The sequence below is a fragment of the Cynocephalus volans genome, chromosome 4, assembly GCF_027409185.1.
Source record: "Cynocephalus volans isolate mCynVol1 chromosome 4, mCynVol1.pri, whole genome shotgun sequence".
Lineage (NCBI taxonomy): Eukaryota > Metazoa > Chordata > Mammalia > Dermoptera > Cynocephalidae > Cynocephalus > Cynocephalus volans.
In genome coordinates this window covers 99,216,626-99,242,127 of record NC_084463.1, presented here as the reverse complement: position 1 = coordinate 99,242,127, position 25,502 = coordinate 99,216,626, and the positions used below count along the sequence as shown (strand labels likewise).

The 25,502-nt window shown below is 52.2% G+C and overlaps 1 protein-coding gene across 5 annotated transcripts in view; it reads right to left on the bottom strand.

Annotated features, from left to right (window-relative positions):
- GDPD5 (glycerophosphodiester phosphodiesterase domain containing 5) overlaps nt 1–5,818 on the bottom strand; it is an 84,061-nt gene extending 78,243 nt beyond the window's left edge. For 3 of the 5 annotated variants that reach the window (XM_063093533.1, XM_063093537.1, XM_063093538.1), the window contains exon 1: nt 5,040–5,818. The gene's annotated coding sequence lies outside the window, so the exon portion shown is untranslated. The remainder of the gene's footprint in view (nt 1–5,039) is intronic. The other 2 variants (XM_063093534.1, XM_063093535.1) reach the window with 2 other exon arrangements.
- Nucleotides 5,819–25,502: the final 19,684 nt, after the last annotated feature.

Genomic DNA, 25,502 nt, shown 5'->3' with positions numbered 1-25,502 from the left:
GGGGACCAAATAAATGCTGCTTCCCTTTAATGAAGGATCACACTCTGCCCAGCACAAGCTAGCCGGACACCAGATGGCTCCTCCCAACTGGGTCATTTCTGCTGCTAAGGCCTGAAAAGAAAAACCCAGTTCCTAGACATCCCAGGCCTGTTCCCTGCCCTGAGCCCATCTCAGGGTCCCTCCCAGGCCAATGGCAACCTGCTTATACACTGCTGCTCACTGGGAAGGTGGCAGGAATAGTATCTTTGAGAGTCCCATCTGACATACGGAAGTCCTCCTAAGTGAGGGAGGTCCTCCCTGCCACCTGGCACACCCTCCCTCCTGGCATCACTTGCTGGACTCTTCCACCAGCTTCTTAGTGAGTCACTCATTCGTGAGGCCAATGAGGGGACTCACGCTGATGCAGCGCCCACCTGTGTGCCAGGCCCTCTCTCCATCTCATGTAACTCTCACAACACTGTTATTATCAGCCCCATTTCCTGCTTGGGACGAGTTCTGGAAGCTTCTAGAAGGAACTGCTCTCTCCCATGACCGCCACAACAGGAGAAAGGGCATGCCCTGGCCTACAAAGCCCTGGTACCTGGCATGTGCTTGCCACCATCCTGGAGGGGGTGAAGGGAGGGGAAGCTGGCTGCCCTGCCAGTGACCCCACTGTGGCCAGGCCAGTCTGCCTCCAGTCCTGCCAACTTGGCCTGGCCCAGCTGGCTCCCAATCACAGGGTCTCCTCTGCCTAGCTAATGACCGTGTTGCCTGCAGCCCAGGGCACCACCCTCCTTCGGGTAAGGCAGTAGCTACCCACACAGCCTGCTGGCCCAGACAGCAACCAGGCCAAAAATCACAGTGGCCGATCACACCACATCCTCTGGACCTGGTGCTGTGGTCTCCTCCTCCTCCTTCCAGGGTCGCAAAGGACACTGAAGAAAGCTGGAGCTATAGGGGAGCTTAGACACCATCCTCTTCACCACAGACGTGGGCAAACAGAACCACAGAGAGGGGCTGACCCCTGTCAGGTCACACAGCCAGCCAGTGCAGAGCCAGGCCCTGGATTCCCCACCAAGGATTCCTTCCTGGGCCCCACACTCAGCCCAGCACCGCCCTTCCTTATTCCTTAGCCTGGAGAAGAAGGCTCATGTCCAGGCTTTTTACATGCAAAGTATGCTTTCGAGGCACTTGGGCAGAGTTGAGCAGACAGGCATCTCCTAAAAGCTGTCTAGCTGTCTGTTCAGTTGCAGAGAGAAGCACAGATTTCCAATTCAAACAGATGTGAGCTTGACTCCCTGCTCCCACTGTCTAGCTGTGTGACCTTGGGCAAGACAATGCACCTCTCTGAGACCCAGTTTCTGGGAGACAACAGTAGCTGCCTCCCAGAGTTAGTGTGAATGAGAGTGTCTGTAAAGCACTTAGCACATTGTCTGGCTCATAAGTACTCAAGAGTATTAGCTATTGATAATATCATCACTGTAGTATTAAATGAGTATTGGATTGTATTTTATAAACTGTAAAATGTCACGGATGATAGGTAACATTTATTACTATTACTGTAAAGTGTTAGATTCAGAGATGACATGACCAGAGGGTTTGGTAAACCAGAAATGTTTTGGGGGGAATTTATGACCTGAGTTGGGCCTTGACAGATTGGCAGGTGGGCAACGACTTGAACACCATGACTAGTGGCCTGGGCTTCATCTTACAGGCAGCAAGGTGCCACAGAGGGGGTTCTAAATGGGGACTTCATGCTGCTCTCTGAAAAGTGAGTTCCATCCGACATTCAAGGCCCTCTGCCATCTGGTCTCTCACTGCTTTCTCCTCACCCCTCACTAATGCCACAAACCCAGTATCACAGCCAGCATTCTCCCCACCTGTCCACTTTCCACGCCATCCTGTGTCCCCCTGCCACTAGCCCACTCCACGGTCATGTTCACGAGGAAACACTCCTTTAAGAGAACGTATCTGCCATGTGTTTTACAGCCCTCAGAAGTGGGTATGACAACCCTCACTTTACAGAGGAGGAAGCAGAGCCTGGCGGGGTCAGCTGTCTTGCCCACAGTCTCACAGTGAGCAGGCGGCACAGCCGGGATTCAACCTGAATGGATGGCAGGATCCCTCCTCTCTATAGCAAGTTGCTTCTAACTCCAGTCCAGACATCTACCTCCCAGATGAAGTCTTCCTGGTTACTCCGGTCCTCAAGGGCCTCCCCTGCCACCCCTTGCCACCCTGTATCCTCACCCTTACTCCTCCTCGTCCCCACCTCTTTGGAATCGGAGGCCCACAACTTGATCCTAGCTCAGCTAGCTTAGTTCCCATTGTTGCCTGGGGGTCCATCTGGCCTCTCAACAGGACACAGACAGAGTTGATAATAGGTCACTCTCTCCCTGTCCCCCCCCCCATACACACACTCCAAGACTGCTAATAGCACAGACAGGAGCCATCCGCCTCCTCTGGTGGGGTTCAGAAGCCCAGCTGAGCACAGAGCTATTTCCTGGAGCTGGCCTCCCAGAGTGAGGGGACCAATAAATTATTCACTGCACCTTTGTGCCTAGGGAAGCCAGACAACGGGCTAGAGAGAATGGACACCATCACCCCACCACACACCCCCCAGCAGGAGGCCAATGTAGGGGGCAGGTATCAGAATCCAGAGCCCCTTGCCTGTGTCCCCAAGTGGATTCTAGAAGGCTATGAGACTAGGGAAGGCAGCACAGGAGAGTCTGACTGACCCACACAGGAGCTTGAGCTAAGCAAATTCAGGTCTCTGAGCCTGCAACAGTAGCCTGCATGCTAATCTAAGACAACTTTGAGAATTTTCCCAGACTTCCTGGTCGAAATTCACACTTCCTTTTCTTCATAGGGAAGGAAATAGATATTTGGCCAGGCACCATATATTTGTACCTCATTTAATCCTCACAACAACCTGGTAAAGGAGGCACTTTAATTTTAAAAGAGAAGAAACTAGGGCTCAGAGAAGTGAAGTGATCTGCCCAATGCCACTTGGCTAGTGGCGGGGCACAACAGATTCACACTAGTGTGGTGTGTCTGACTTACCACTGCGTGTGGCTCATGAGATAATTAGGTTCGAAGCTGCTGCTTAGCCCAGCTGGATAACTTCCAGGGCACCTGGTATGCAGTTGGCACTCAAACAGCTCCCAAAGCAAACTTAAAGACCCTGGGCAAGTGGTTTCACTTCTCTGAGCCTCAGTGTCCCCCACAAGGTAGCCATTAATAACAAGCCCAGTCTTGGCAAACCCAACAAACTCCTTAGCGCGTGACAGTTTGCCTGATGTGATCACCCCATCATCTGAGCAGGTAACACACAGCCTGCCTTGAGTGTGTGTTAAGGTGAGGCTTGGAGCCATGGGTGCATCTAAGAAGCCCCAGGAGATGCCCAACCCTGCTCTGCCTCACTCCAGGTTCTAGGCTCTTTCCACCACACCATGAAATGAGATCACAGGTGTGAAATTATTTCATCAAAGAGGAGCTTTGTTTAGATGCAGGGATTATGATGAGGGTTTGAATTCCAGATGGAGGTGGGGGGAGGGGGAATCCCCAGCCCCTCAGTCACCTTCTCTTCTGGGTTCCTCCAAACCCTCCACCCCCAGGGACTGAGCTTCCAGCCTTCAGCTAACCTCTCACCACACTGCTCCACCTCCCAGGGGCTTTCCAAGGTGGTTTCCCCTTGACTCCAGGGAGCTGAGCACAGAGGGGGTTAACTGGGACTTTGTTGGTCCCAAACCAAGGCCACAGGACCCAGACCAAGGCCACCTCTCCTCCCCCACCCCACCTAGAACAAGAGCCCAACAGAGTCCACTCAAGGGTTTTTTCACAACACCCCTCTCCGTGCCCGGCCCCTGGGGGCAACAGAAGAAGCCCCTGCCTGGGAATCAAGACACCTGGGACTGTGCTCCTTCTCCCCCCTCCCCCTATCTCCTAGCCCTTAGACCTTGAACAACACGTCCCCTCCTGGGCCAGAGGTGTCTTGCAGGTTTTTCGATTTGGGCCGAAGGCTGTGGGGCTGCTGGAATGTCTCAGGCTTCAGCACAAACCACACAGACTCTCATGGCAGCCTCATACACAGTCACCCTGACCTCACATCAGGGGTGGGAAAACCCCAGCCACCTGCCCAGAAGGTGCTAACTTGGGGGGGAAGAACATACCTTGAAGGATGTTCTGGAATGTTTTCTCAAGTCTAGTTCTGGTTCAACCACTCACTGACTTCAGGACCTGGGGGCTATTGGTCCCATCCCACGCCCCCCCCCACCCCGAGCCTCAGTGTCCCTATTACTAATGTGAAGGAGGTGAGCTGGGTAACTGCTGAGAGGCCAGATCCCCTCCAGCTCTGATGGGATCTGACTTGAGGACCTCTACAGTGAGTTCCCCAACAGATAAGCAGCGTCTCAGGATCTCCAGACTGTCTTAGAGACCCTGGAGTCTGGCCCATAGGGACCAGGAGCAGCTGCTCTCCTATCCCGGATCCACCGGGAGAGAAGCTTTGGAACTGGGAAGCTTCCAACCTCTGCCCTCAATTCTTGGTCACCTTTTCTGGGAGTAGACGGCAAGGAGAAGCCACCTCCTCAGCCTCAGGATCAGCGCTTGGAGGGCCCAGTGGCCCCTATGAACCCCCCCCACACACACACCTCCCCGCCTGCTGGTGCTCCACTTCCTTTCTTCTCCGCTCACTCGGCTTCTTTCCCTCTTTAGCCTGTCCCTCTTCCACACTCTCATCCCCAGTGTGAAAAGAGAGGGTCATTCATCCCCGTTGAGCCTCAGTTTCCCCGTCTGCAAGCGCCCATAACAATACACAACACCTTCTATCTCATGGAGTAGCAGTGCGCCTCGAATGAGGGACCATTTGTGCAAGGGCGGGGCGCGGACCTGCACACAATGGGCGCTCAATAAGTGCCCGTTTTCTCCCATCCCCCTCCCTTTCCCGCGCCCCCTCCTAGCCAGTTCCAGCCTCTGCCAGTTCCCCTTACACACCCTCAGCTGGCCCCGGTGCTGCCGCGGTGGGTCGGGGACCGCCCCTGCCCGGCATCCGGGGCTCTCACCTGCAGTCTCGGCTCTCGCCGGCCGCCGGGGCAGAAGGGGGCCCCTGTGTTCTCTTCGGGGCAAGCGCTGAGCCCCTCGCCTGGAACGGCAGGAAGGTGGCAGCTTCGGGTCGCAGCACCAGCCCTGTGGTTCAGTCCCACGGTCCTGCCCTCACGGGGCGCTGGACCCCGGCCGGGGCTTCCCGGGCGCTCGCACTCTTCCGAGACCGGAGCACTCAGTCGGAGGCAGCTGAAGGTTCGGGTCTCGGGGAGTCAGAGTCTGGGGCGCCCGGGCTCCTTTGCACTCAGGTGGACGGAGAGGGGTGGGGTGGCTGAGACCACCCTGCGCTAACCTGAGGGCGGAGGACTGGGGGCTCCAACACGCGCCGATAGAAAGGCTGGAAACGAACCCGCAACCACGGACCCGTACGGTGGGGCCAGGAGCGTCCCGCCGGTGCTCTGGATCAGAGGCGCTGGGGTGTCCCGGCCGCACGCCCCGGACCTCCGGGCCGGGAGCGTCCCGGCGCGGAGCCCGGGGCTGGGACCGACAGGGCAGGGCAGGCGCCGGCGGGGAGGCGCAGCGGCCGGAGCCCGGCGGGGAAGTCTTCCCAGGTCCGACTCGGCTCGCTCGGCAAAACGGGGCGCGCTTCGGCGCGGCGGCTGACTCCGGAGCTCCGGGCCGCGGCTCCACTTCCTCCCCTTCTCCCGGCTCGCTGTCCGCTCGCTCAGCTCCGCGCCGCAGCCGCTGCCACCGCCGCTGTCATCTGGGTCGCCCACCCCCACGGGAACCGCAGCCTGAGCCGGAGCCGAGCTGAGCCGAGGCGAGCCGAGCATCCGAAGGCTAGTAAGCGCGGCCCCGCCCGGATGGGGCGGAGCCAGCGTAGGACCCGCCCCTCGTCCGGGCCTCGGGCAGGGGCGGGGCGCGCGCCCGCTCTCCTTCCCCGGCCCCGCGCCGTCGGGCAGCAGGAGCCAATCAGAGAGAGGGGGGAGACCGGAGCTGTGCGGAACGTGGACCCTGCAGGCAAGGAGAGGTGAGGCTGGAGAGAGGACGGTGGAGGGGCAGGCGCTTCTTAAAGAGCAGAGCCGGGGAGAGGGTTTACGTGGGGACCCCGCTGGAGGGAGAGGCGAGGAGGATCGGTTTGTTTGGGACTGGGACAAGGGGACTGCCGTGTAGGGGAGTCATGGGGAAGGAACGGGGGTAGGGATAGGAAAAGAATCGGGCGAGGTAGGGTGGAGGCGAAGTGGGATACCTGGGGGTAGGAGTCCGCGGGAAGGTGGAGCCCTTGGGGGTGGTGGGACGCCGCCCTTATCTTGCCCCTCTCTGGCTTCTAGAACTCAGCTCTTGGAGGTGAGAGCTGGGTGCTGTGAAATGTTCAGAGTTCAGGAAGCCGTGAAAGATAAGTTTTTGAAAATAAAGAGCAGATCTCTCTTCCACACTTCCCCTTTCCCAGCGCCCATCCCCGGGAGGAAGGTCGCTGGCAGTTTTTAAGATATGAAGTCAAGAGCAGAGGTGTGTGAGAGAGAAGTCTGGAGAGGCAGATGGATACAGACGGCAGGGAGTTTGGACTTTATTCTAAGGACCAAAAACTGTGTTGGGGTCTTCCTTATGATCCTTAACCCAGCAGGGTAATGCTGAGGCTCAAGCCTTGAAGAGCTCTGTGTTTGGATTCACTTGTCAGGGGGGATCCCTGGGAAGTTTTTAAGCCAGTCATAAATTATGGGAACGTTTTGTAGGGAAACCAGGTAGCATGAAAACATTGATAGTCTCCTGGAGGCAAATTCTGTGGGGCCTGCGCTGTCCTTACTGAGGCCTGGACCCAGAGGCTCTGCCTAAGTCTCCTCTTTACAGTGCACCAAAGTTAAAAGACTGAGAGACTGGTGGAAAGAACGAGGAAAAGGGTGAGCTGGAGGCAAAAGTCCAGGCTGGAGGAGTGGGGATTGGGGCATGAGGGTGCCCTCTCAGCCATGCCCCGGGGCTAGGGGTGGGGAGGTTGGCCCCAGCAAGCTCACCCTGCTCCCTGGAGCCTGAGGGCTGGTAGGAGGCAGTTTTGTCTTGTGTGTGCAATGGTGTAATTGGTGATGGTGCTAAGAAACCTTGTGCCTTCTCCCTCTGCTCAGAACCTCTGCAGCACCGAGTTGCCAGCATGATCAAGCCCTAGGTCTTCAGCCTGGTGTTTCAGCCCCTCCACTATTGCTCTGTGCCAACCCCACCAGCCTCATCACTCCATCACCTCCCTCTCCCCTCACACCAAACTTCTCTCGGATCCACCAACAGGCAGCATGCATCTGTCTCCTCCATGTGGTTGCTCCTGCTCTTCCCCTTATCTGGGGGCCCTGTTCTCCTTCTCTCCTAAATATATTCCTGCTTTCCTGCTGGGCAGAAGGGAAGACCCTTGAGGCTAAATGCTCATTTGTCTTCTTCACTGCTATATCCTCAGAGCCTAGCACAGAGCCTGGTACATAGTGCTCAGTAAATGTTCAATGTTCCATCTCTCAAGTCAAATTTCACCTCCTCTGAGAAGCCCTTTTGAACTTCTCCAGGCAGCCTGCTTTTGGCCTGGCTCCCTCGGTTTGAAGGCTCTGTAATTATTTATGTCCACATCTAAGTCCCCACCCCCCCGGCCCCAACACACACACTGGGCTGGGATGTTGAGGGCATGTGCTCTCACCTCCCACCCTCTACCTCCCAGCCTAGTGCCCTGCAGCCCATGTGAGATCTCAGCATTGGGAGAAGAATGAATGAGTTCTCTGACCGCCCTTCTAGGAGAGCCTCAGCTGGCTCAGATGAGCCAAATATCAGAATGAAAAGGAGCTTTTCAGAACAGATCCACCATGACCCCTGAGCACCGGGGTAGGCTTGCCCAAGGTCACCAGGAGGTGACCAGCAATCAAGTCTCAGGCGCCCACATTTGCCCTCTGGCCACTTTTCCAGAGGCCAGAGTCTTCTGAACCGGGAGGATCTGGCCTTTTTGTGGCCAGGGAGGCCCACATAGCATGACAGAGGCATGGTCACAGTGGCTTGTCTGGGAGGGTGATTGAGGGTTCAGAGGCTGTCTCTGAACCTGTGCCTGGAGGGTGACAGGAAACGCTGGCCGTTTTTGCCTGGTGCCCCCCTGCTCCCTAGAACCTTCTACCTCCTTTTATTCTTCTCACCAGAGGTGGATTAACAGAGAAGCTATGTAGCTTAAGCTTTGGGACCCTCTGTTAAGTGAAGCTCCTTCCCATTCTCAGGACAGATAAATATTCACTTTCACCTTTACATTTATTACTAATTTTGAATTCTTTTTCTTAAATCGGCCACTGAATTGTATAAGGCTTCATACTGCATGCAATCTGCTTCCAGCAAATTGTCACAGTGCACCCATTGGGTGCAGGCACCATGCTGGGTGCTGGCAGGGACTCCAGGGAGCACAGGCAGGTAGGGCCCTGCCCTTGCACTCACTGCCTGGGGCAGTTGTCGGCTCAACTGAACCCACTGGGCCCTCACGGTACATCGTGCTTTCTTACCTCTCTGCCTTTCTCTCTACCAGCCTGGAATCTTTCCCTGTCTCTCCTGCCCACCTGTGCCCCACTCAGCCAGTGGAGATTTTCTCCATCCTTCAAGGCCCAGCCCACAAACTGACTTCTCTGAGAAGCCCGCCTGCTTCTCTCAGTGTTCAGCACTGCATCTTCCTTTGGAGCCTGTGACACTGAAGACCCTTGTACTTCTTTTGGATCTTGGGCTGCTGTTGGTGGGTCAGTTTTCCCACTAGATTATGAGCTTTTCAAGGGCAAGGGATGGGTCTGATTTCTCTCTGCCTCAGTACGTGCATCTCAGTCTGTCATTCGCCAATGTTTCCTGAGCTGGGCCAAGTCCTATACCAGGCATATACCAGGTGAGGACCAGCCCTCAACATCCGGGAGCCCCTGGTCCCAGGGCTGTCTGCATGGAGGTGTGTGCCAAATGCTTTGTGAACACAGAAGGCTCCCAACTCAGCTGGGAGAGAGCAGGTCAGGTCAAGGGCGGCTTTATAGGGAAGGTGACACTTGAGTTGGGCACCACCTCAGGATAAGGAGAACTTGTCACGATAAGAAGAGAAGTGTTTTCTAGGCAGAGGGAACATTGAGCACAAAGGCATGAAAGTGGGAACCGGCAAGTAACAGGTGAGGAGTTAGGTGTGTTTGGGGCAACAGGAATGACGCAGGACGGGAGAAGCTTAGGCCACACAACGGAGTGGTTAGAGCACAGGTTCTGGTGCCATGTGGCCTGGGCTCAAGTCCTGGCACTACTGTGTACAGCTCTGTTGTCTCTTTGTGCCTCAATTATCCCATCTGTAAAGTGGGGATAATGCTAGTACTTACCTCACAGGGTATTTATAAGGATTAAGTGAGTTAATTTTTGTAAAGTGCTCAGGGCAGTGTTGGTATATGGCAAGCCCGCCTGAGTGTCTGATGGATAAGATGGAGCTGCAGGGGCTGGCAGAGGCCATATTAGGTAGGGTTTGAGTTTGGCTCTATCCTGAGGGCATCGGGGCATTAGCAAGGGGGAAGAGGATGGAGGGGAATACGAGGCTTGGCTTGGATCCAGCCCTGCTCCTCTCCACCCACACACATGCAGAGGGCCTTTGGGGTTTCCAGCCTGCCTGCTCTTCCTCCCCCTTGGCCTTCCGGTGCCCCCAGTGGCCCTGTGGCCTCAATTGACGTATTGTGAGACTGTAGGGGCTGGGGCCACACCCACCCTGGCACTCCCAGGGAAAACTTTATGGTCCAACTTATTGCCAGAGGAGGTCAAGGAGGGGCCCTGAGGTGGTTGGGGGCACCCAGGCAGGGTGAGCCTCTGAGCCCTGGCCTGGCTCAAAGGGTGGTGGATCTGGATGAGTATATGTTGAGTGGGGGCTGGATAGGGGGATGTAGGGTGGGTGGTGACAAAGTCTCTTGCCTGGACTGAAGAATAAGTTGGATGTAGGACATCGTAGGGTGTGGTGTGAGCTTGGGAGCCAGGGGCCAGTCCTGGCCAGTCACCTCCCCTCTCTGTGCCTCAGCTTCCTCGTGGGTAAAAGGGAGATGAAAATAGTGTCCCCTCAGAGGTGGTGAGGATTAGATGAGATCGAGTGTTCAGTCCGTGAGGCCCGAAATACACAGTGTACGTGTGGGAGACCAGAATCAACTCCATAGTACCAAGGCAGAGAGCTCGAGAAAGTCCGTGCTGGAGAGTTGGGCAGGTGACATGTCACACAAGGTCTCAGTCGTGGAGTTTGGCTTCTGTGCTGAGAGTGGAGGGGAGCCATGGGAGGGTTTAAGCAGGGAAGACAAGGTCAGATTGGCTTTTCAGAGACTGCCCTGGCTGCTGTTTGGAGAAGATACTGAGGCAGGGAGATAGACTGGAGGCCTGTTTTAAGAGTCCAGATGACAAGGAGAGACAGGGGTCTGAACCAGGGCCCTGGCTATGGCTGAGGTGGGTGGCGGGGAATTAGAACATTTAGAGGGGGAGAGACAAGACCTACTGACTGTGTCTGTGTGTGGTAAAGGAGATAAAAGAGGCCAGGCGACTCCTAAGGCTCAGCTGGGGACCTGGCAGGATGGTGGTGCCACTCACTGGGCAGGGAATGCCCGGGGGTGGTGGGTATGGGAAAGGTGGTGGGGTGGTCTGGGGGGCCATTGGGAGATAGGCGGGGTAACGGGTCTTGAGCTCAGGAGAGGGGCCAAGGCATGAGGCCATGGCCTGGGAGTGGATGACCTTGGACATGAGAGGGTGAGCGGCCCCGGTGGGGAGTGTGGCCCACTGAGGATGATGTAGGGAAACCAACCGGGAGGGTGGGCACGGGATGGAGGCCACATCAGAGGAGGAGAAGAGGAGAGGAGGGGGCAGATGCTGAAAGGAGAGAGCCGCAGGGAGAGGACGAGGACAAAAATGCCCGCTGGGGTGGGCAGTCGGGATTGTGGGTGACCCCAGGAGATCGGTGTGGGTGGCGAGGGAGGCAGTGACAGCCCTTTCCAAGGCAGCTGACATAGGGCTGCGTGCTCGGGTGGCGGCTGGAGGAGGAGGCAGAGTTGGAGGAGGACTTAGAGCTGTGTGAAAGAGGGAGGTAGCCGGTACATGTTATGCAGCGGTGGAGGAAGACCCAACGTGGCCCTTCTCACAGGGCAGAGAGGTTGGGGGTGGCTCTGGGAAATGCATATGTCAAGTTAATGCAAAATGATACATGGCCCTCCTTATTCTCCTGGACCCCTTGGCAGGGTCCAGTCTTGAAAGGTTGGGGAGCTTCGTGATCCTTTCTGACCCCCTTCCTGGGGACTTCCTCCTCTCCATCAGGCCTTGCCGCTTCCAGTGGGAATAAGGGTGATTGTGTAAACTCCAAGCCTACCCTTTGCTGGCACTTGGGATGCTCACTAGAGGGGGTGTCTACTTTGTCCCTACCACTGTCAATTGCCAGGGTCTGTTGCCACCTGGACCATGAACTCCTTGTCAGATTTACTTCTGTGTCTCCAGCACAGAGTGTGGGTCACTATGCTCAATACCTTGAACTGTAGAAGGGCAAAAGGGATGCCTTCATTTGGCTGCCTCTGCTGCCCCCTGCTGCCTGATACTGATTAGTGCAGAATAATGCTAAGCTAACACTAGAGTGCTAGTTCTGGAACTTTTTCTGAACACATTTCACACCTTAAAACTATTGAGGACCCCAAAGAATTTATGTTTATAAGGCTTTAATCTATTGACATTTACATTATTATAAATTAAAATGGAAGGGCTTACCGGTTAGCTCCCTTGGTTAGAGCATGGTTCTGATAACACTGAGGTCAAGGATTCAGATCCCCTTACCAACTAGCTGCCAAAATAATTAATAAAATAAAGTAAAATAAAATGGATACATTTTAAAAAGTATTTATGTAATTAATTAAAAATAATAAACAAGACTATTAAGTGTTAACATAACATACTTTTAGGGAAAAATAACTATTTTCCAAAACAAACAATTAGGAGGGTGGTATTGTTTTATATGTTTACAAATTTCTTTAATGCTCAGCTTAATAGAAGACAGCTGGATTCTAATACATGCCTCCTGCAATCTGATGCAATATGTTGCTTTAATTGAAGCTTATAAAGAAAATACAGGCTTACACAGATATGCAGTTAGAAAAGGGATATTTTAATGGCCCTTTCAAATAATTGTGGCTGTTATTCTTTGATACTAACCAAAACTCAGTAAGTGGTAGTTTCTTGAGGGTTAATTACAATTAGAATCTGAAACCATAGCAATGAAAATTTCATGCTCAGTTACATTAAAATCCCTTAGACTCTTGTACTTTGTGTCTTTTCACAAGTATGATGTTGTAACATCATGAATTGGCCCTTTGGGGTGGGGGCAGGAATGGTTGACCAAGTTATGCAGATCTTCCAAATACTGACAAATTTCAGTATAGAATATTTTTAAAAATCACATCTGTTAATATCACCACTGATCTCATCAGAGAAGTCTTTAAGTATCAGGAAATTGTCAAGCTCACAGTGGCCAACACAAATTTTCCAAAATTCTAATTTTCACATGAAAGCTTGAATTATATCATTAGCAATAAATACTGTCAAGTTGGCCTTGAAATAACAGACTCACTTTATTCATTTTTGAGAAAATGTCTGCCAGATACTCAAGCCTGCATAACCATAATTTACCTGTCAGTACTTCTTTCAAGTCAAAATGATGTTCCATGAAAAAAGTGGCTAGTTCAGCTCACAGTTCAAACGAGGGCACAGATGCTTTTCCTGGAACAACCATTGAGCTGCATCAGAAGCAGCCAAAGTGTTTATGCTACTTCTCATTCTGTCCCACAGAATGTGAAAGAGACTTGTGTTCAAGGGTCATCGTATAATGAGTTGAGTAATTTTTATGGCTTCATCAAAGATTCTCCTAAGTTATGCTGGCCATGAAGACTTCTAGACCGTGGGTGCAGCTGCTGTGATTGGTGCTGAGGAGCCAGCTGTTTTCCCCACCTTTGCTTCTACGCCATCAGGAAAATGCCAAACCAGTGAAAAAGGTAAGTGATGCCTAAGTATTGTTATAAAAAGAACGTTGACCCTGCAGACTCTGGTGTCTCTGCTCTAGAGTGTGTACTGTGTGTTAGGCACTGGTCTGAGCACTTGACTCTTTAAAAAACGGTGCTAAGGGCCGAGCCCGTGGTGCACTCGGGAGAGTGCAGCGCTGGGAGCGCAGCGACGCTCCCGCCGCGGGTTCGGATCCTATATAGGAATGGCCGGTGCACTCACTGGCTGAGTGCCGGTCACGAATAAAGACAAAAAAAAAAAAAAAAAAAAACGGTGCTAAAATACACATCACAAAATTTACCATCTTAACCGTTTTCAGCTGTATAATTCAGTGACATTAAGTACATTCAGGTTGTTGTGCAAGCATCACCACCATGCATCTCCAGAACTCTTTCATCTTGTAAAACCGAAACTGCACCCGTTAAACACTAACGCCTCATTGCCCCTCCCTCAAGCCCTTGGAAACCACCCTTCTACTTTCTGTCTCTATAAATTTCACGACTCTAGATACCTTATATAAGTGGAATCATATTTGTCTTTTTGTAACAGGCTTATTTCACTTAGCATAATGTCCCCAAAGTTCACCCATGTTGTAGAATGTGTCAGAATTTCCTTCCTTCTTAAGGCTGAATAATGCACCATTGTACGTTGTAGATATGCCACATTTTGTTTGTCCGTGTGTCGAGGGACACAAGGGATGCTTCTACCTTTTGGCTGTTGTGGATAAGGCTGCCATGAGATGAGTGCATAGACATCTGTTTGAGTCTGTTGAGAAACCACTGTACTGCTTTCCGTGGCAGCTGTGCCATTTGACATTCCCACCAGCAGTGTGTGAGGGTTTCGATTTCTTTACATCCTCATCAACACGTATTTTTTGTGTTTTTGATTGTGGCCTTGCTGATGGGTGTGAAGTAGCATCTCACTGTGCATTTCCCTAATGATGAGTGATGCTGAGCATCTTTTCATGTGTTTGTTTGGCCATCTGTGTATCTTCTTTGGAGAAATGTCTATTCAAGTCCTTTGTCCATTTTTGAATCAGGTTGTTTGTTTTGTTGTTGCTGACAAACATCTTACCTTTTTTTTTTTTAAAGATGACCGTTAAAGGGATCTTAACCCTTGACTTGGTGTTGTCAGCACCACGCTCAGCCAGTGAGCAACTGGCCATCCCTATATAGGATCTGAACCCGTGGCCTTGGTGTTGTCAGCACCGCACTCTCCCGAGTGAGCCACGGGCCGGCCCCAAGTATCTTACTTCTTCTTCTTTTTTTTTTTTTTTTTAAAAGATGACCGGTAAGGGGATCTTAACCCTTGACTTGGTGTTGTCAGCACCACGCTCAGCCAGTGAGCGAACCGGCCATCCGTATATGGGATCCGAACCCGGGGCCTTGGTGTTACCAGCACCGCACTCTCCCGAGTGAGCCACGGGCCGGCCCCCAAGTACCTTACTTCTAAACCTTGTACCAGCCCTGTGAGGGAGGTTATGTTACCATCGCCATTCATAGATGAGGAGACAGAGGCTCTGAGGTTACGTAGCTTGCCCAGAGTCACACAGCTAGTAAGTGATAGACCCAGGATTCAAAGAGCTGGCATTCTTTTTCACTTTGCCATTCTGCCTAAGGACAGAGGGGTGTCCCTTGTCCCCAGGAGCAGCAGGGGAGGGAAAAGGAAGAGTAGAGATGAGGGGACAATACCCTTCCCCCAAGGTCAGTGCTTAAGAGGCAGTCATGGGCCCTGTTCTTCAGGGCAGAAAATTTGAAACACCCCAACCGGCCAGCACCATGGAAACGGTGACACTAACCATGGCTTCCTATACTAACTCAATTCAAGAAACTTTTGCAAAGTGCCCATTCCATACCAGACCCGAGGCTGGCACTAGCGATGCAAAATGGAATCAGATCCTGTCCTCTGCCTTGGAGGAGCGTTCAGTTGAGCGGGGGAGATAGATGTGCCACAGCATCGTAACGACAGACCCATTCATCTGTGTTCACTGTACCAAAGGAAATTTCATAAACTCAGAATGCCGTTGCACTGCTTCCTACAGAGTTCCCTTCCGATTCTGTTTAGTTGGTTCTCTTTGGCTTGTAACAGAAACCTGAGTTGAACTCGTTTCAGTGTAAAGAGAATTCAGTGCAGGGATGTGAGGGAGTGTCCCACGCTTCACAGGCAGGGCTGCAGCCAGGCCTCAGGACGAGAACAAAGCAGGCACATCAAGGAGGCCCCAGACTGGTATTATTATGGTTCGCTCGCCCAAGAGAGACTGAGCTTTCCATCTCTGTCCTAGTTCCAAAGTTCCTGGAAAGAAGATAGTTGGCCCAGGCTGCCTTTGGTCCTTGTCCCTCATCACAGGGGCCAAGAGTAAAGGGCGTAATACCTGTATTTGTAAGCATATGGGGGGTGGGAGGCAATTCCTGGAAAAGGGTGTATTTCCAAGCCATGACATTTGTGACTTTTAATGTAACCTTTTGTGATCACTTTTCTGACGTCAGTGTATTGGTCAGCTACTGCTAGAGTAATGCTACATAACAAACACCACAAAATCTTGATGGCTTATAAACAATATTTCTTTTTCTGGTCACAGGTCTGCAGATAGGTGGAGTGGCAGTGAGGCTGTGCTTCAGGCCGTTTTTCAGGCTCAGTTCTGCTCCACGTGTCTCATTCTGGGATCAGTGGCTACCCAGAGTGTGCTTTTCTCATGGTGATGGCAGGAAGCCAGGAGGTGCAAGCAGAAACACATGAGGCCCCTGAGGCCTAGGCTCAGAGCAGTCACTCTGTCTCTCCTGCCCACATTCTGCTGGCTAAAGCATGTCACAAGAGCAAGTCCAATCCCAATAGGGCAGGGAAGTACACCCTACCCTCAGTGGACAGTGAGGGAAGAAGGCAATGGTAGAAGGAAGAACTGAGAACAAACAGTGTAGCCCAAGACCACACTTGGTCTTGGTTTCTTCAACTGTAAACATTAAAAATTGTCTAGTAGTCCTTAGGTCTCATGGGTGCAATTCTCTCCTGCCATGGCTTTAATTACTCCCTTTCTCTGGCCCAGACCTCCCTCCTAAGAACCAGATCCACATTCCCAGCTCCCTTCTGGATGATCCACAGGCCTCTCCAGCTTACCACGCCAAAACTGAACTCATTGGTGCCCCCCAAAGCTGCTCCTCCTCCTGTATTCCTCATCTCTGTGACAGGCCTCAGTAGCCATCTGGTCACCCAGACCACAGCCTCGGGGCCATCCTGGACTTCAGCCCCCATAGCTGGTCACTCATGGAGACTGAGAGAGGAATTCTAGAGCTACTGGAGTTGCCATGCTTCAGTTCTGGAGTTTCTGTGTCAGAAACATGTAGACATTTTTCCAGTCCCCCCACCCCTGTGGCTGTCATGGCCGGGCCCCATGACCTCAGCCTCTTCACTGCTCTCCCTCCCTCCTCTCCTGCCCTCTCCAGTCCGCCTCGCACACCTTCCGACTCACATCTGAACACCCTGTTTCCTTGATTACAGCTCTTCAGTGGCTTCCCGTGCCGGGGCCCTCTCCGTGGAGGTCACCCTGGAAGACACAGCTCCAGTGTCCCCTCTTCTAGGAAGCCTCCCTCCAGCTATGAGGCAGGTCTGCCACTGTGGAAGGAGAGAGGGAAGGAAGAGCCTCGGACTGCAGTGCAGTCCAGTGGGGAGGCCCCGCGCACAAACAGCCTGTTAAAGGAGACCCCACGTGGGGCAGAAATGGCCAGGCCCTCCTCCCACCATACAAGTCACTGGCCAGGGCTGCCCAGGGGGAGCGCGGTCTCATCAGGAGCCTGCGGATGGGTCCCCCAACTGTTGCAACTACGTTGCTCTTCTTTATTTTTTTAAAAGATGACTGGTAAGGGGATCTTAACCCTTGACTTGGTATTGTCAGCACCACGCTCACCGAAGTGAGCTAACCAGCCATCCCTATATAGGGATCCGAACCCGTGGCCTTGGTGTTGTCAGCACCACACTCTCCCAAGTGAGCCATGGGCCGGCCCTCTGTGTCACTCTTCTACACATTCTGAAGATCTGTGCGGCAAACCTCATGGCTTGGTTGATGTATAAAGTTGCAAGGAATTTAAGAGAAACTCTAGGCTGGCAGCTGGCACATATTATATATGAGAAACTGAGGTCTGGCGAGAGGAAGTGATTTGCCCAGTCACCCAGCTGGTAAACCAATATGCAAACCCAGGTGTTCTAATCCCCGTCTGTGCTCTTCTCTCTCAGTGCTGACTCAGTCACAGCTGGGCTGGGGGGTAATGGGTGGGAGAGGGAAAAGGGCTGACGTCAGGACAGGGCTCAGGGGTCACTCCTGCAGGAGCCCTCTGTGGGCACACGCAGCTGTGGTCATTGTTGCTTCCCTCTTCTGCCCGCTCGGGGCAGCCCAGCCCTCCCGGGCAGGGAATGCAGTTTGTTCATTTATTTGTTGCTTCCGTCCTTTCTCCATTCTTTAAATAAATTTATACTGAGCGATTACTTTGTGCCCAGCGTTATCGTAATGCTGGGGAGGCAGCAGTGAAAAATCTCTGCCTTCATGTAATTTACTGTCTAGAGAGAGGTAGTCAGTAAGTGAAACAAATAGTATTAATGCTGTATTAGATGGGATGTGTGCTATGGACAAACAAAAGAGCAGCACAGAGGAGAATGGGGTGTCAGTGAGGGCACTTGTCAATTAGTTAGGAAAGGTGACATTGGAATAAAATCCTGAGGCAGATGACAGGTGCAAAGGCCCTGAGGTGGGGCGTGTCTGGTGTGCTCAAGCCAGGAGGCCAGCGTGGCTGGACTGGCAGGGTGGAGGCACAACGGTGTGCCTGCCGGGTCACAGAGATCCGGTTATGGAGGGTCTAGAGCCCACCGTGGGAATTTGACTTTTTGTCTCATTGAAATGGGAAGGCATTGCAGAGTTCTAAGCAGAGAGGTGCCATGGTTTGACTTACAAGTTAAATAGACCGAGGGGGGGGTGGGTAGAAGCAGGGAGAATGGAATACAGCAATCCGAGGAGAGGTGGTGGTGGATCAGATCAGAGTGACAGCAGGGCCTTTTGACAAGTAACCAGATTCTGGGGTGTCTTTTGGAGGTAGAGCCAAAGGATTTTCTGATGCATTAAGTGTAGGTTGTGAGGGAAAGAGGAAGGAGTCAAGGTTGACCCCAACATCTAGACATGTGGCATCACCATTATCGATGTGAGGAAGAAGACAGGAGTAGGTTTTGGGGAGCAGATCAGAATCCAGGTTTGGACACATTCATTTTCACATGTCCCTTAGACATCCAAGTAAAGGTGTCAGGCACGTGGTTGGCTAAATAAGTCGAGAGTCTGGGAAGGTCCAGAAACTTGGGAGTTATAGATGTAGAGAAGGTATTTAAAGCCTAGCTATTGGCCAGCTGCCAAAATAAAATAAAGCCTTGCGATTGGATGAGATTGTCAAGGAAATGGTGGTTGCTGGAGAAGAGAAGAGGACCGGGGACTGAGCTCTGGGGCTCCTGCACTGGGAGAGAGGAAGAACCAGCAACAGAGACTGAGAAGGAGCCTCCAGGGAGATAGGAGGAAAACCAGAGTTTGGTGGTGTCCTGGAAGTCAAGTGAGGAATGTGTGTACCCAAGGGGAGGCCAGTTGGCAGCGTTAGAGGCTGCTGATCAGCAAGTGAGGGGAGGATTGAGAATCGACCACTGGATTTAGCAACGTGGAGGTCCCAGCGAGCCTTCCTGAAAAGAATTTTGATGGAGTGATAGAGATGGAACACTGGTTAGAGGGGTTTAAGAGAGAACAGGACGATGGAATTGGAGACAGATATAGACCACTCTCTTTAGGAGTTTTGTTGGAAAGGAAAGGAAAGAAGATGAAGAGAAAACTAGAGGTTTTAATAAGCTAGAATGTGTATGCTGATGGGAAAGAGCTAGATGAGAGAGCGCATTGAAGTACAGTAGAGAGTGAGCAGATTGCCGGGGTAGTGTCCTGGAGTGGGCAGAGGGGTGAGATCTGGTGCACAGGAGGAGGGCTGACTTCAGCCAGGAGCATGGAGGGTTTCTCCAGAGAGGTAGGAGAGAGGGCGGGCCACTAGGCACAGGTGCAGGTAAGTCATAGATGTGGGGGGGCCTGCAGAGTTCATTTCCAATTGCTTCAGTTTTCTCAGTGCACCAGGAATTTCTGCAAGACCGTCAGCTGGGGAGGAGGTCTGGGAGATTGGAGGGCAGGACGTTGTTGACCAGGAGGGCAGGAGAGCAAATGACATGGGGAATCTGGTGTGATTGCAGGAAACATGCCCACCTGGGGCGGCCGGGCAGGATGAAGCACCAGGCAGCCTGGAGGCCTGACCCCAAGCCCCTTCACCAGAGCATGTGGATTTCTTCCATCTTGGCTAGTGGCCAGGCAAGGCAGTAGATCGCAGCGACGGGACTTGTGACCCATGCTGCCGACCAGGGGCTAGGGGGAGTAACGTGCCTAGGAGGCCTCAGCCTTCCAGGAGGGGATTTGCATATCAGGCAAAACCACTCGCTCCCTGTTCCATATTGGAACAAAGTGTGTGTGTGGAGGGGTGGTCTCACGATGCCCCCTATGCCAAGGACCATAATATGTCCCTAAGGCGCATCCTGTCACCATCATGTCTGAAAGTGTGGAGCCCCATCTCCCTGTAAGAGCTGGGGTTAGGCTAACCTGTCTGTTTTTTACTGTCCTTGTGCTTTTGTTTCTGCTTTTTGGCAGAAACTGCTTTTCCTAGATTACTTTTAACATCTGTTCACTTTCTTCTAAAATAAAACTGGACAAGTGCTACGCTGATGTTTTCTTTCTCCCCGAGGCGGTCTTCAGTGAAGGCCTGGGCTCTGTCCAGGCGCCCTGCTGCTTCCTTCCCACTCTGAGCCCACTGCATATGGCTGGGCTTTGGTGCCGTGCCCAGCGCTGGCCAAGCTTCCTCCCCTCACTGTCTTCTCCTGTCTCCGGCTCCTGGCCTGGCTCCTGAGGACCCTGTGCACCCCAGAGCTCCATTGCTGAGCTTCCCGGCTGAGGGTCCAGAACTGCCGGCCGTCAGATGTGGGGTTGCACATGCTGAGCCTTGTGGTATTGTGACCAGCCAGCCAGGCCCGTCCAGGGATGTCCCTGACCCTCACCTCCCAGTCAGTCCCAGCTCTACTCTCCCCTCCCTACTCTCCATCCAGCATACAGGACAGCCTGTGCTAGCCTCAGAGCTATACCGTCACCATTCTTAGGCTGGAGGAAGATCAGCGAATGTTAAAGGGAGAAGGAATGCACGTTTTCTGGACTCTTCTGATGTCTGTCAGGCACTGTGCTAGGCACATGTGGCACATGTGCTAGCTCTCCAATACCCATGCCTGTCTTCGATCATAACAACTGATTTTTACCTGGGCACGTGGTCCCTTGGAATAAAGAGTATATTTTACACTCTTGCAGCTATCTGTGGCCCTAGATCTAAAATTATGACCAATGGAATGTAGGCAGAGTTGCTGTGTGTGACTTCTGGGGAGTGCCCTTAGGGAGAGGGGCACACCCTTCTTCAGCCTTTCTTCCATCTGCTGCCTGGAACATGGGTGTGATGGCTGGAACTCTAGCTGCCATCTTGGCCTCTGAAGACAAGGGCCACACTCTAGGGTGGAGGAGATGTGAGCTGGAAGGAGCCTGGATGCCAAGGACTTAACGAAACAGAGCCCCCCCACCATCGCTGGGCCATCTATCTCCAGACTTTGATCTGACTGAGAAGCCCTCCTGTTTAAGCTACTGTTAGTCTGGGGTTCTGTTACTCACAGCTGACCCTAATCCCATGGTGATACCTCACTTTCTTGAGTTATCTTGTTTTTATCCTCACAACATCTCTGCCAAGTGAATGTTACCTCATTTTAGAGAAAAGGAGGCTCGGTGATTTTAGGCAAGTGGCCCAAGGCCATTGCGTTAGTCCATTTTCTGTTGTTTATAGACTGGGTAATTTATAAAGAAATGAGATTTATTTCTTACAGTTTTGGAGGCTGGGAAGTGTAAGGTCCAGGGGGCACATTGGGTGAGGGCCTTCCGCAGGGTGGGAACTCTCCTCAGGGCCCTGTGGTAATGCAGGCAATCACATGAGGAAGCCGGCAAAAGACTTTACTGTGCTCTCTTGCTCTCCTTATAAAGACACGAGTGCCCCTCCTGTGATAACCCACTAAACCATTAACCCATCACCCCACAAATGGATTAATCCATTCGTGAGGACACAGTCATCATGATCCACACACCTTTTCAAGGCCCCACCTTTCAATACTGCCATAATCTGATTTCCTACCCCTTTTAAGACTGTTACAATGGGATTAGGCTTTGATGAACTTGGGGAGGGGGGACATTGAAACCACAACAGCCACCCGGCCCATGCGAGGCTGAAGTGGGCTCAAGCCTTGGTCACTCTGATTCCTGGTCCCCACTCTCCCATGAGCCCTTGGGGCCACACCTAGGCTGACCTACCTGTGTGCACCTGTGGGTCTGGATTGATGAACACCTTCTGGTCTTCCCAGGTCTCCTTCATTCAGGGGTCAAAAGCATCAAATGGGCAGGAGGAGCCATTGGAGGATCAGAGCTGCTGTTGCCAGAAACTCCCATTTTTGGCACTGAAAGCCCACATCCCTCAGTCCTGGGCAAACCAAGGCAGTGGGTCACCCTAGAGCTGTGGTCCAATCAGGACCTGTTGCTACCCCTGTGGGCACCCAAACCCTGAACCCTCACAACCTGCTGGTTTCTTGGTACTCCTCCTGCTCCCCATCCCTAGGAGCCTCTGGGCTTGGGTTCGAGGCTGGGGCAGGGGTTAAAGTATTAAGGAAATGAGGCTCTTCAATGCTCACAAGAAGTAACAGCCCAAATCCAACCTGATTTGACTTTGCACTGGCCTCAGAAGATAGTAGACCCCGTGCCCATCTTGACCCTTCCTTGTCCCCTCATTGTCTGCATATCCTGTGATCCCCAAGAAAGAACAGAGTCCCTGCCTGCTGGGGTCTGAGGCAGTCGGGCTGATCTGTGGGTGCTACCCACCCCTGCCTCCATCCAGGTGCCCAGGAAGCGTGGTGAGCCCTGACTCAGGGTAGCATAAGGACCTCTGCATTCAGAAAGACTCGTGTCACATCTCGGCTTTTCCACCTTTCACCTGTGTGACCTAGGCCAGATGATTTCACTTTTGAGCCTCAGTTTTTTCATCTGTAAAACAGGGATAATACAAGGGTACTTCACAAAGTTCATGGAGAAGTAGAATTGAAAGTAATACAAGTCTTGCCATCAACTTTTTAAAGTGTGCTCATAGTACCTGCTTCTGAAGGTTGTAGCAAGGACTAATGAGACAATGCACTGTGAAGCTTGGCACAGTGCCTGGCACACAGTTAACTCTTGATAAAGATTGGCATTGTTGTTGTGACTGTATTACCACTCCTCTGTGCCAGGCAGCCTCATGCTGGATGCCAGAGACCCAGCGATAAGCCAGAAGCCATCCAGGGACCCCTCAAGGAACTCACAATCTGATGAGGCATGTAACACAATCTAGAAAAATAAGATGATCGTTCTAATGGGGGAGCAAACAGCTGCAGTGGTAGGGCACTTCATGAAGTACCCTTGTATTATCCCTGTTTTATAGATGAAAGAAAACCAAGGCAGAGAAGAGGCAGAGCTTGAGTGGAGGCTGGTAGAGGAGTAGAACTTTGCAAGGAAGATCAGGGAATCTTCTTGCACTAAGTCTAGGTAGTCGTGTGCTGGAGGTGGGGGTGAGGCTCTTCCTGTTGGCTGGAGTCTCAGCAGGGGCTGCAGAGGCTGAGAGCAAGAGGCCCAAGTACCCCTCATCCTAAAGGGTGTCAGACCATCCTGCAGCACATCAGAGGGTGCCCTCCCAGACCTGTCCCATCAGCCCCCACCCATTTCCCACCTGTGTTAGAAGGTTTTGGGGGAGAGAATTGTCTTTCAGCTTTGAGTTTCCCCTCCCTCCTTTAAGCCAAGTGGGAAGAGCTTCAAGACTTTCGGGGTCACAGGAACCAGAATTGTCCTCACACTACAGGGTCGAAAGGCTGGTTGTGGTGGTGGAACAGGGAGAGCTGGGGCCATACTGGGAGTGGCCCACACTGCTAGGGCAGATGGACAAAGGATGCCTGATGTTCCGATGAACCAGACGAGGGCCTGTTCGAGGGAGCTGGATGGGGGAAGTGAAGATATCCCCATAGAGGGAGGGGGAGCTGCTGAAGCTGATGCCTGAGGGCAGAAGTCGCACACCAGAGGAGGCACTGTTTCTGTCAGGGGAGATCCAGTGAGAGGTCCCCAGAGGAGGAGGTTCCCTGAAAAACCTCCAGGAGGATCCTGTGAGTTAGAATTGCCTTAGACATCTACACGTCCCAGAGGGTCCCCGGGATGTGTTAGTCACAACTTTATCAGGCAGGGAGGGCTCTCTGCCCAGTCTCCCATGCTGCGCCCCACTGGAGGGGCCACAGGTAGCAGCCAGAGATGGTCATGAGGGAGAGCAAGGAGGTGGCCCGTGCCCTCTCCAGGTTTCAAGCCCAGCCCCAGAGAAGGGTCTCATTCTACACTGGGTGAGATTTTGGAGTTTTAATATTACTTCGAACTGTACTTTTAAAGAATAAATGTATGTGTGATTTTCATATGCATGAAATTAGAGCGATTAGTATAATGAACCCCCACGTACCCATTACTCAGCCTCACCATTAATCGGGTTGTGCCAATTTTGTTTCTTCTGTGCCTCCTCCTTCTCCTCCCAATGTAATTTTGAATCAAATCTGTGACAAAAAGTAGAATAACTTTGTGCTGGCCTCTGAAAAGTCAGAAATGAAAAGAGGACTGTCCTGTGCCGTTTGATTAGGGCACTAAGTCATTCCACAGAAGGTGGGATTGATATCTGTTCCTTTCACCATTGTGTTGCCACCGCTGAGGACAGTGCCAGGCACATAGTAGGTACTCAATAAACCATTCTGGTGCCTCTCATCCAGCTGCTCTTCTGTTGCCTCCCCAGGCTCTTCTGTCGGGCATTCAGTGGGGCTGATACTCAGCTACTCCTCTGAGGCTGCAGGCTGGTCCTGCCCACAGCCCGGGGTATTGGCAGAGGCAGGATTAGTTTGCAGAACACGGGAGATAATGGGGAAAAGCTCTAGCTCGGTGCTCTGTAATAGCAGTCATTGCTTGTCACAAAAGCAGTGATGAGGAGACAGCCAGAGAATATTTGGAGGAGGGTGACCTAGGCAGACATTTTTGGAACACCAGCTTTCTGTGTGGAAGGCAGAATAGAATGGGTGAGAACAGAGGTAGTGAGACAGCAAGGAGACAGGAACTGCAATCTGGGGGAAGGATGAAGGTTTGATCCATCTGGGAAGCCAACTTTGGGGCATGTGGAAGAGGGATAGCTGGGAAAACTTAGAGGTGCAGCCCAGCCACCGTAGGTCCAATCCTTCCCGCCTTTGAATTCTGGATCCTGAATGTTCTGGATGAAGCTTTGTAAGTGTCCTTCCTAGGACCAGCTACATTTTGCAAGACCCAGTGTAAAATGGAAATGCAGGGCTCTTTGTTGAAATAATTATTTATTAAGAATTTCAAGATGGCGATAGCAGAGCATTAAACCAAGAGCAGGGTTGTTTGCATAGGGTTGCCAGATTTAGAAAGAAAAAAAATAAGACACCAAGTTAGAGTTGGATTTCAGATAAACAACGAATATTTTTTTCTTGTTTGTGTGTCTCATGTAATATTTGCAGTAACATTTTTTTGTGTATCTGAAATTCAGCTTTAACTGGAAATCTGTATTTTATCTGGCAACCTACCAGGTAGGTCCTCCATTGTGTGGGGCTCCTGGGAGTGGCTCAGGCTCAGGGTTCTCATAGGAGAATGGTTCTCAAACTTTAGCATCAGAATCACTTGAAGGGCTTGTTAAAACTCAGATTGCTGGGCCTCAACCCCAGAGTTTGATTCATAGGTCTAGGGTGGAGCCCAAGAATTTTCATTTCTGGCAAGTTCCAAGGTGATGCTGATGCTATTGGTCCTGGCACCACACTGAGAATCACTGTCCTAGGGGTTCCTCACCCTAGTAAGTCCATGAAAGACACAAAAAAGCGTAGTGACCCAAAATGACCACCAGAGGGCAGAGCGCCCACTAGTCAGGCTCACCCGCTGTCTTGGGGCTGGGCTCACACCTGTGCTGAGTGTTTGCTCTGTGCCTGACATGTCCAGGGCCCTGGGAATGACAAGGACGTGGGTCGGGCTCAGTCCCTGCCCTTGAGGGACTCAGAGTATGGAAAGGGAGACAGATGTGTTAACTGGCAATTACAACTGGTGCTGAGATGAGGGCAGCACAGGGCCTGTGGAGCCCAGAGGAGGCTAGGGGTGGTCTGGGCAGGCTTCCTGGAGGAGCTGGTCACTTGAACCACAGGTAGGAGTTATCCAGGTGGGGAGAAGAGAAGGAAGGGCTTTCTGGGCATAGGAATACACAAATACAAGGGCAAACTGGCTGGAAAATGTCCGG